The sequence below is a fragment of the Suncus etruscus genome, chromosome 6 (assembly GCF_024139225.1).
Source record: "Suncus etruscus isolate mSunEtr1 chromosome 6, mSunEtr1.pri.cur, whole genome shotgun sequence".
Lineage (NCBI taxonomy): Eukaryota > Metazoa > Chordata > Mammalia > Eulipotyphla > Soricidae > Suncus > Suncus etruscus.
The window spans coordinates 94,943,362-94,955,308 of record NC_064853.1 but is presented as its reverse complement, the minus strand read 5'-3'; the positions used below and the strand labels follow the sequence as shown (position 1 = coordinate 94,955,308).

Sequence of the window (11,947 nt, the reverse complement as noted above, 5' to 3'; positions counted from 1 at the left end):
CTGGGCAGGCAGGTTCATTTATTTTTATGTTATAGATGAGAGAATTCAGAAAGGTTGTTGTGGTGTACCCTAAGACCCACCCATTTCTGGGAGGGGTCTGAACCGGATAGTAGGTGTAACTTTACCTGCAAGCCCCTCCCATTCCTGGGAGGGGTTTGGAAAAAGGTAGATAAGGCTGGAACCAAGGGAATTCGGCCCTTTTGGCTTTTTGCGCTTTTGCCGTTTCTCTCTTGGCCCGGCTAGCTCAGTCGGTAGAGCATCAGACTTTTAATCTGAGGGTCCAGGGTTCAGGTCCCTGTTCGGGCGCCATTTGTAGCATAAAATAATTAACGATGGGGCTGGATGGCGGTGGATGGAGGCCTTTGTGCTTAGGCCCCAGCCACGTGGCTTCATCCCCCATCCAGCTGGCAAGTTCCAGGCCCAGGTAGTCGGCGTAATCAAGACTCACTCACACGCAGGCTTCAGGAAGAATCATCTTTATTCATGCCCTAGCCACCACAGGTGTGTGGCCTATGTCAACCTTTAAGACCCACCCATTTCTGGGAGGGGTCTGAACCGGATAGTAGGTGTAACTTTACCTGCAAGCCCCTCCCATTCCTGGGAGGGGTTTGGAAAAAGGTAGATAAGGCTGGAACCAAGGGAATTCGGCCCTTTTGGATCTTTGGGCCGCATGGAGCCCAAAGGGAAGATGGCTAACAGGAGATAAGATGCAGGGCGAATGCTTAAAAGGTTGACATAGGCCACACACCTGTGGTGGCTAGGGCATGAATAAAGATGATTCTTCCTGAAGCCTGCGTGTGAGTGAGTCTTGATTACGCCGACTACCTGGGCCTGGAACTTGCCAGCTGGATGGGGGATGAAGCCACGTGGCTGGGGCCTAAGCACAAAGGCCTCCATCCACCGCCATCCAGCCCCATCGTTAATTAATTAATTCAACAAATGGCGCTCCGAACTTTGACCTGAATCCTGAACCCAAGAAATCAGCAACAATGGTAACATTTCTGCTCTTCTGTTTCATTTTGGCTCTTTTCGGGTGCACTGAGCCCAAAACACTGGGCCACGTGCAGCCATGTTCAAACATGGCCGTGACCCCTTCTAGGGAAACAAGGGCAATTAAAACAAAAGAGGTGGAAGCTTGCATCACCTCCAGCCCAGGCCCAGGCCCAAAACTGAAACTTTGTTACAAGAAACAAAAACCTGGGCCTCTTCAAAGACTTATTAAAAGTCTAAATTGGAAACGAAGGAGAAAAAAGACTGTATTTAAAGTGAACTGATTTTCTGAAAATGACCTTTGGCTTGAATTTGGATTTCAACTTTGGAAATTTCGAACTGAACTTTTAGTTTAAATCACTTGAAACTCTGAACATCCAAAGTGCTCCCAGAGGGGAAAAAAGGCAGCGGTGAAGCCCCTGCGGCAAAAAGCTCCAAGCGGCAAGCTCCAAGCAGCTCGGCTCGGCTGGGATCTCGGCTGGAATCGGCTTGGCTGGGCTCAGCTTTGCCTGGAAAAGCGAAAAACCTGGAATCCTCGCTCCAGATCACAAACCGGCAGCGGAGCCTGGAACTACGAAAAAAAGCCACGTGGTAAGATCAGCGTGGGACAAACCAACATCTGAACTTTAAAAGTTTACAAAAGCCACGTGGTGAGATCAGCGTGGGACAAATTAATCTAAACTATGGTTTTAGGTGTAGAAAATTAGTGGGTAGTAATATTTTACTCATAGTTGGTAATGGGATAAGTTTTAATTAGTTAGTGGTTAAAAAATAAAAATAAAGGAAGGTAAAACAGCTTAGCCCAACTAAAACATCTAATTTCTAACCACCTGCATCTTTGTCTTAAGTCATTTTCTTTATAATTTAAATGTGTTTTGTTGTCTTTCAGAGTTAATATTTTCAATTGCAAAATGTTTTACTGTGTATTTTAATGTACTTAGCCTGTTTTTAAAATGTATGTTATGCATGTATGCTGAAGTACTTGTGTATAGAAAAAATATAGCAACAGTAAAGTTCCCCCAATATAGTTTAAAAATATAGAAACATGAAAGTTCCAAAATAGTGCTTGGTAAAAAAGCATTAATAAAATTTTAGGTTACAGGTGTAAAGTATATTTTGCAAATAATATGTTTTTGAAAAGGGCTGGTATATTAATTTTCACTTTATTACGTTGGCGCATGAAAATATTTAAAAAAGGGGGAAATGTGGTGTACCCTAAGACCCACCCATTTCTGGGAGGGGTCTGAACCGGATAGTAGGTGTAACTTTACCTGCAAGCCCCTCCCATTCCTGGGAGGGGTTTGGAAAAAGGTAGATAGGCTGGAACCAAGGGAATTCGGCCCTTTTGGCTTTTTGCGCTTTTGCCGTTTCTCTCTTGGCCTGGCTTGGCTTCCTGTCTTTTGGATCTTTGGGCCGCATGGAGCCCAAAGGGAAGATGGCTAACAGGAGATAAGATGCAGGGCGAATGCTTAAAAGGTTGACATAGGCCACACACCTGTGGTGGCTAGGGCATGAATAAAGATGATTCTTCCTGAAGCCTGCGTGTGAGTGAGTCTTGATTACGCCGACTACCTGGGCCTGGAACTTGCCAGCTGGATGGGGGATGAAGCCACGTGGCTGGGGCCTAAGCACAAAGGCCTCCATCCACCGCCATCCAGCCCCATCGTTAATTATTTTATGCTACAGGTTGTGACTTGCTCAAGATCACACACTAACGCATAGCAGAAGAAAAAAGAAAATCTTGTGTTTCTGGTGTCCCCCCAACCTCAATCTTCTTGTGCTAAGCCCCTCAGTAACCCTCTACCCAACCTTGATCTGATTATACTAGTGGGTCCTTGTTGCCCACTTCCTTAAGCACTGTATTCTCCAACCAACAAGTTCATGGTGATCAGCCAGGTGTGTGGGAATGCCCAGGTCTTCAAGTGTGCTCACCTGCAGCTGCCTGGCTTAACCAAATGGTGTCGGAATCATTTGAACATGTGTTCAAATCCATTTTATCGCCAGCTCACTATAAATTTTGTGCCTTAATTAAAGACTATGTCTTGATTTTCTCCGTTCCACTTCACAAAAATGTGCAAAGCATGCCTGTAGGAAGTGCTAACTATTGTGGTCTGAAGAATTTCTCGGCTGGGACCATGATCAGGGCTTTGGTGACACTCAGAGCCTATCCCTACCTCTGTACTCTGGATTCACTTTTAGTGATGCATAAGGGACTCTACAGTGCTGGGGATGAAATGTGAGCCTCCCAGTAGCTATCTCATCAGCCATTCATGTTTAATTTGTGTGTTTGTTTGTTTGTTTATGGGTTTGGTGCTGCACCAACAAGGTTCAGGGGTTTCTCCTGGCTCTGTGCTTAGGAATCACTCCAAGCAGGTTCATAGGGCCATATAAAATGCTGACGATCAAATCTAGGTCAGCACTATGCAAGGCAAGAGCCTTACCCACTGTGCTGTCATCCAGACTCTGTCCTTATGTTTTATTTTATAATTACAAAATAATAAAGTAAAAAGTACCTTAAGTCTCCAGGATAAATAATTAAAAGGTCAGGTAATTAGATAATTAAAAATGACATTAAGGCAAAGAATTTAATATCTTTTTTTTTTTAATATGGAACGCTTCACGAATTTGCGTGTCATCCTTGCGCAGGGGCCATGCTAATCTTCTCTGTATCGTTCCAATTTTAGTATATGTGCTGCCGAAGCGAGCACAGAATTTAATATCTTTAACATTTAAAGAACTCTTCAAAAAATAATATAAAAAATACTGCTCCATGAAAAATTCAAATACACAATAGGATAAATGTGTGTATACTTAATGTATTTTTGGAGAGCATTGAAATGGTATTACTAAATACTGTTTAATGGTAAGCATAGTAATTATATATTGAGGAAGACCAGATTTACAAATAATATCATCTTAATAAAACTACATCTCTACTAGATTTAAAAATGTAAATCCTATAATGTGTACTAAATAAATATATGCACAGAATAAGCTTTGTATGGATAGGTTCTTATAAGTAAATAGATAGGATTAGATTAGAGAGCATGTCTAGGTACTTCTTTTTCTCTTGTTTCTCTTTTTGTTTTTGTTTTTTGGGCCACACTCAACAGTGCTTAGGGCTTACTCTTGCCTCTGGGCTCAGAAATAATTCCTGGAAGGCTGGGGGGACTTTATGGGATGCTGGGGATCAAACCTGGGTCAGCCATAAGCAAGGCAAATATGCCTTACCCATTGTGCTATTGCTCTGGCTCCATTTTATTTATTTACTTATTTGATTTTTGGGCTACACCCAGTGTACTCAGGGGTTACTCCTGGATCTGTGCTCAGAAATTGCTCATGGCAGACTCAGGGGACCATATGGGATGCTGGGGATAGAACAGGGTTGGTCCTAGTTAGACCACTTACAAGGCAAACACCTATCACTCTGGTTCCAATATTTCTTCCTTTAATTTCAATTTTCCTATAATGAAATGGTTCCTTGTATAATATAAGAAGAAAGTAATTACTTATAACATTGCCTGTGAGAGATTAGCCATATGGAACTTTATTACACTGCACATAACAATAATAATAATAAAACTGATCACAACTTAAATATACAATAAACATTAAAAGTTCCATGGAATTTGTGGAACATTTTCAATCATAAAAAATTACAGTATATTAGGGCCAATGAGATATTACAGCAGATACAGCATTTTCCTTACATGCAGCCAATTTGGGTTCAATCTCCAGCACTCCATATGGTCTCCTCACGTTGCCCGAAGTAAGTAATTCCTAAGTGCAGAGGAAGGAGAAGCCCTTGAGCATCTATGGGTGTGGCAAAAAAAAAAAAAAAACCCCTACAGTATTGAAAAGTATGTACCATATTTTCTGGCATATAGGGTTAGGCCTATATTCGCTGTATCAGACAGAACGTTCCTGTGCTGCATGCCTGTGCTCATGTACTACAGTGAGCCAATCACAACAAGCAAAGGTTCAAAGGTTATACTGTAATAGACTTCCTCTCTGACTCTGGCCAATCTGAGCAGGCTTTTGACAGTGTAGATTCGGGTCCAGAACATTGTCTAATTTGCATGCATAGAAAGCCTGCTTGGATTGACTGAGTTAGAGAGGCGGTCCGAGCAGTCTTGCAGTGATTGGTGTAGGATCAAGTTGGAAAATTCGTTTTGTGGCAATATTCAGACAATTTTCGTTTAGCAGCAGATTAAAACATTTTTCGGGATATACTCGGCGTATAAGATGACCCCCGATTTTCGGTTGACTTTTTTTTTTGTTTCAAAAGTCGTCTTATACATCGTAAAATATGGTATTAGTGAGAAATATTCACAGTATGTGAAGAAATATATATATCAGTTGCATACCAGTTATAGACAAAGTAGACCCATTTGAAAAAGTGGTATGTATATATGACTGGGGAGATAGTACAAGCTTGAGTCTGATTCATACAACAAAAGTAAATAGAGTCTGGGGAAGAATACACACCAAGTTATTTGTTAATTGTGATCCCTCAAAGTTTTGGAATTATACATGTTTTCCTTGCCCTTTTCATTTTCTTTTTGGAGCATCAGAACTCTACAATAACAATTGGTGGTGTGGATGGCTCCACATTTGGGTGTGGCACTTTTGTTTTGTTTTTGCACTTGGCAGTGTTTAGGATCGTGGTGTCATGCACTGGGGTGACCTGAATCCAGTCCAGTCTTATATATATGAGGCTGGTGCTACATTTCCCCCCCCCCCAAATAAATTATAGATAGTTTGAGAAAGAGCAGTAGGTAAGGCATTAGCCTTGCATCTGGTCAACCCAGGTTTGATCCCCGGCACCCATATGGTCCTCCAAGCTCTACCAGGAGTGATCCTTAAGTGCAGAGCCAGGAGTAAGCCTTGAGCACTGCCAGGTATGTCCCCCAATCCATAACCCAAACAATCCAGTTACCATTGTAAAAGGAGAGTGTTGGAGGAAGGTAGTCTCCTTTCATGTATAGATAAGGAGGGCTGAAGCGTGACTGTGATCCCTTCTGTCTCTGTCTCGCTAAGTGTGCCTACACTGCAGAGTGTAAGACACCATGCTGGGCATAAGGCACTGCCCCTAGCACTGAGCAGCAGGTCATGGTAACCAGATCAATGGACCAGTCTCTTACCTTTTTTTCTTTTAGGCAAACCTGGCAATGCTCCCAGCTTATTTCTGGCTCTGTGCTCAAACATCACTCCTAGTGATGCTTAGGAGAAATATGGAGAAACCAGGATTGAACCCTAGTTAGTGGCATACAAGACACTCAAGCCCACCTGTTTTACTATTTCTCCAGTCCCTCAGATCAAAATATTTTTATCCAAAAATCAGAACTTATCAAACTTTCCTGCTGAAGCCAAGAGCAGACAAAATTAATACCTTTGGTTTTCCTCTAGGGGATGTTAAGTCTCCTACATTTCCTGCCAAGCAAACCCAAGTACTCTTTGAAGAAGTCTCTTTTCCCTCAAAAATTCATGAGAACCACGTTCATTCTGTGATATAGATGAATTTCTTTTAATAAGGAGATGTCAGCAATTTTTCACCTCTAGGAAAACCAGTGCTCCTGGAAGATTGAAAGAATGGGACAGCACAAGTCTCAGCTGGGGAACTGCTTCTAGCAGAAAATGCACAATCCAGACCTGTTTCTCTCTCTACTCTCTCTCTAGCGTGGCCCTAGGAGCCAGGGAGATTGCCCAATGGTTAAATCACCTACTTTCTACACTAAAGCTAAGTTGGATCCCAGGCAACCCCCTGGACACCATAGAGTGAGACCCTGGTAAACCCAGTATCACTGGCCCCACTGCTGAGTCTTATTCATTAGGAGTGTCCTGAGGGGCTCCACCAATACCAATATCCACCAGAGATATATCAAAATAGTGGGGCATTTGCCTTGCATGCAGCCAATCTGGGAGGGACCCAGTTCGATTCCTGGCATCCCATATGGTTCCCCAGCCTGCCAGGGGCGATTTCTGAGTGCAGAGACAGGAGTGACCCTTGATCGCTGCTAGGTGTAGCCCAAAAACCAATCAATAAATCAATAAAAAAAAATAACAAAACAGACCCAACATGCCTCTCAGGATGCCCTTTCTTCCATAACTTCTTTGTGCTCTCAGCCTGTCAGACCCCTACAATGCTTCTTTTCTACTCAATACCAGGTTCTTCCTAGGTTCTGTGTTCTCTCAGATCCTTCTTCCAATGAGCTCCACTACCAACCTATTGACAACCACCACCCCTAAAGGATTCAGGGGTTCAGACTTTCCTTTCCACAAGAGGCCTTCTGCATCCTGGGCCTGTCTGACAGATACAAGAATAGGAAGTTGGGCTGATCTTTACTGTATCCAATTCTCCATCCCTGGGACTAGAGAATGCTTGCCTTGCATGCTGCTGACCCCAGTTCCATCCCCAACACTACCTATGATCCCCAAGCACTACCAGGAGTGACCCCTAAGCAGAGTCAGGAATAAGCTCTGAGCACTTGTTGGGTATGGCCCTAAAATCAAAATGTAAAACCACCCCATCCATCATCCCCCTTCTCTCAGGAATCTTTTGTGAAAATAACTGTTGTGGGTGTCTTGTTTGAGGTGGGAAAAGAGAAGTGGTGGCCTCAAGAGGGTGGAAGGGGGTCTACAGTTCTTTTCTCTATACACCTGAATCACCCAGAGCAATGCTGGTAAAGTTCAGAACGGATGAGAATCTAATCTGAGCATTTGCAGAGTACAGTCCTCAAGTCCTTTCAGCCCCACAATGCAATCATCAAACCATACATGGGTTCCACTTGCTCTGCCCAGAATGGAAAATGAACCTTGCCACTCAGTTTCTTGGAGAGCAGTGAAACCCAGGCTAGAGTGAGGAATTGCTCTTTCCAAGAAAGAAAGTCAGCCCTAAATTCAACCCAGGATATCTAGGATTGTCATGCTCCTTCATGGAAAAGAAGCTCAGGCTGGTGATGAATAGCTGATGGTTAAACTTTATCTCTAAATAAGCTTTTTTAGAGATTACGAAAAAAGAAAGAGAATAAGTGATGCATTTGAGATCAAAAGTGAACTTTTCCAGAGAATCAATCACAGGTAGAGATTCATACACTCCCCTACACACACACACACAGACGCACGCACACACACACACATCACATCACATCACATCACACACATCACATCACACAATCACACACAATAGAGGCGCACCTGCTTGCCTGTGCAGGGTTGTTTTTATAAGTTTTCTCCCAAACTGCCCTGCTATGGGGCTTCCTATGGAGATTAAGAGTCTATTGCTAGGACTTTGTCAAGGAAAAGAGCCTAGAACTTTAGGTAGCCTATATTTAGGCTCTTTGTTCCTGCTGAAACATCTCTCCTGTAGGGAGTCCAGTCTTTTCTGGGCTGTCATATTAAACCTCAGTTCCTCTGTCCACAAGTAGGTCTGGCCACCTTTAAATTCCATCTTGGTTTAATTCCTTAAAATTATTGAAGCACCTCTCCTGGCAAGCTGCCTATTTCAGAAACTCTGCTTTTGCCCCAGGGGGTCTACAAAAATTTTGGAAGTTATGGCATGGATGTACCAATCACATGTGCTCTGAACCCCTCCAAGTTTGTCTGTACACCATGCATGCACAGCACATGCATTTGCACAGTCATTCTTTTCTGGAATGCCTTATTTCCCCCCAAAGAGAATGTGTAGTTCCCCACATCCCAGAGCAACTTCTTGTATTACCCCCTCGATGCCACAGCTTGAAAGATTTGCGTTATTACATCCGACACATTTACGAAAGAAGAGTCTGTTTTTCTGAGAACTGCATCCTATTGAACTTGGTGAATGCCGAGAACCTTCCCAGCTTTTCCTTTCCTGCCTAACCTCAGCAAGATGAGAGGCTGGGAGCCACCCACAGAGCCCATAAACACCCAGACATGACAGCCCTGTCTTCAGCCTTCCCACGGCACCTCACTCTGCACCACGCTCCGCTCTGAGAGCACACCTAGTAACTGCTTGTGGCATAAACAACAAGTTTCACCCAGATGACAGCGTGGGGGAAGCCCTCTCTAAATTAGCCAGTTGGCCTTCAGAAAGGGGTCATTGTTGTGGGAGGCAGAATTAGAAGCAAGTCCTCCCCCCCTCCAAGCCTGGAGCAGCACCCCAATTACTCCAGCTGGCCTCCGACTTGCTGTGTGTGAGCCGATTAAAAAGCACCCTCTTCAGTGTCTGGAAACTCCTGCGAGGAAAGTTTGCTGCCCAAAGTTGGCTTTTGACTAGAGTCTTAATAAGAGGCCTCAGCAGGCTATGGCTGGAGAGACAATGTCACTTAGAGGAGCAGCTTGAAGCGGCAGTTAGGAGAAGAATTATTTTAATGAATACATTTCCTTTCAATTGTATGGGAATATCAAGATCCCATTAGAATAGGGAAGCAATTAGAACTAATAAAGATGAATGCACAGTGCTCCGTGCGTGCAGAATAACAAGTAGCCGACAAAAGGGCTGCGGAGAGCTGCTCTAATCCAAATGAACCAGCCGCCAGTGGAGGGGAAGGGGCTCTGTTCAGCTTCTCAAAGCCCCTGTGTCCATTGCATTCTAATCACAGCCAGTGGATGGTGTGAGTTGGGCCTGGGAGGTGGGGGATTGAGTCCCCCCACCCCATTACCCCCACTTCCCTGGCCCAGGCCAGTTCTCTCCAGGATAGAGATGGGCTTGGCAGCCCCTTGGTGACGACCATTCAGCCCAGGGGCCTGGCTCCCAGCCAGCCTTGTGCCTGCCCCTCGCACTGGGCCTCATTGTGTCCAGGTGGCAAATGCCTTTTCGCCAAGGCTCAGGTTTGGAGAGAGGGTGGGACAGCAAAAGAGGGAGTAGGAGTGTGGGGGGGCATGCCCCCCACACTTCTACTCTCCCCCTCCCTGGCTAGGGGGCTGGTCCCCCCTCTGGGTTTGGTGTTATGTTACACTGTGGGTGAGACACAGCCAACCCCAGAAGGACTGTGGCCAACAGAATTGCTCTTCAAATAGTGACAAACCATTTCATTGCCCAAATAAGATGGAATCCTCCAGCCATATAGCCCCCATCCCTGGCTCACTTCAGGACTGGGTCCACCCCCATACATACACATTCAGCCCTTTTTTTCTTGGGACCACACCAGCACAATTTTGCACCTAGAGCCAAGATATGGAACAAAGCTCTGCATTTGATAGGTGTGTGCCTTGACACTCAGAAGAAACAGGGGTATCACAAGTACCTAAGCAGTTTAGGGGCCCACTTAGATTAGGGTAGGCAGCTACCTAGTGTCTATGTGAAGAAAGCACTCGGGATTTTGGAGGACTGCATCACCAAGTTTAGTAGGAATCTGACAAGATAACCTGGCTCTCCACCAAAGCACGTACAGTCTTTGGATGGAGTATGAAAACTTGACATTTCTTTATTTAATCTCTTTTGGCCAGACATTTTTTTTTTTCAAACAGGAATGTGTTAGCTCATTCCAAAATGTCTGCCTAAGAGGCCAGTCACACTCATGACTGAGATTTTTCTACCACTTCTCTTTAAAAAAAAAAAAAAAAAAAAAGCCTGTAACATTTATATTTGTTTATTGGTGATAGAGTGCTTTAAAAGTATGTTTATATTTCTATTATTATTTGTATTTCAAAATAACTCCGTGGGGAAGGACAAAGTCAGAAGAATTGGGCCTAAAGATGAGGAAATAATATCTGTGAGATGGGAAGGGCTGGGAGAGGTGGACAAAGTTACAGAACAAGTGAGTGAGGAGGGATAGGAACACTCAGGTGCTCTGACCTAGTTTTGTGCTTTACTTTAAGACACACCTTTTCTACACCTACAGAGCACTGGAAATTGCCGGGATAACTCATCCTGCAATTTTCCTTCCTAATGTGGCTCACTTCTCCCTCTCCCCATCAAAACTATGCACAGTACTGCTATCTATCGTATTCTACAAAGGATCCAGCTAATCTAATAATAGTCATCAAAGTATTTGTTTCATCATGTCCCCTTTCCTCCAAAGCAATACAATTTTCTTCCCTTTTAATAGCTTAGTGAAGAAATCTTTCAGTTTTGTTTTTGTTTGGGTTTTGGTCCACACCTGGCTCTGAACTCAGGAATTACTCCTGGTAGTGCTTGGAGTACCATATGGGATGCTGGGGTTCAAACCTAGGTCAGCTGCATGCAAGGCAAGTGCCCTTCCTACTATATTATTACTCCAGCTCCAGAATTTTAAGACTCTTAACTGGGCTAGATAGTACAGCAGGTAAGTTTGCCTTTTATGTGGCTAACATGGGTTTGATTCCCAACATCTCATATGATCCCTTAAACATTACCAGAAGTAATAGACCTGAGTGCAAAGCCAGGAATAACCCCTGAGCATAACTGGATGTGACTAAAAACAAAATAAAAAATAAAAAAACAAGCAATACAAAGAGTTTAAAAATATGCAGTGAGAGGTAGGCATAAAGCTGGGAAAATAATTGTCTAGGCCCATGCTTATATAAGAGAGTAACATCCAGAGACCAGCAAGAGATAAATAAAACAAAACTCACTCACTTCTCATACCCTCACTTTTTCTCATACTTTATTGTCTATTGGGTTTATTCACAACCTTTCTTTACTTTAATAATTTCTAAACTGTTAGGTGCAAGGAAATAAAGGGTATACCTGGGAAGTTTTGATAAGGTTACATTTATATTTAAATTATGATATAGAACATTTCATTGCTCCCAGAATGTCCCTGAATATACATTTCCAATACACCTCACTTCGGGTCCCCACTTTTCTAATTCCTATCACTATAGATTAATTGAATTTGCACTGAAGTTGAGATTGAATGGAATCTGTTGACTCTTTTCTTTTAATTAATATGGTATCTCCAGACATAATCACATTGAATGAGCATGTTTTTAAGCAACCAAATGTTGTTATTTTTTCAGAGTAGTGCTAATTTGTCCTGCAAACTTATTTTCA

The 11,947-nt window shown here is 43.3% G+C and overlaps 2 non-coding genes across 2 annotated transcripts; one reads left to right on the top strand and one right to left on the bottom strand.

Moving 5' to 3' along the window:
- The first annotated feature begins 233 nt into the window (after positions 1-233).
- Positions 234-306, top strand: TRNAK-UUU (transfer RNA lysine (anticodon UUU)). The gene has a single exon. It is a non-coding gene; the product is annotated as a tRNA-Lys (tRNA).
- A 3,285-nt stretch (positions 307-3,591) lies between these two features.
- On the bottom strand, positions 3,592-3,698 carry LOC126012923 (U6 spliceosomal RNA). Its single transcript, XR_007497266.1, has one exon. It is a non-coding gene; the product is annotated as a U6 spliceosomal RNA (small nuclear RNA).
- Positions 3,699-11,947: the final 8,249 nt, after the last annotated feature.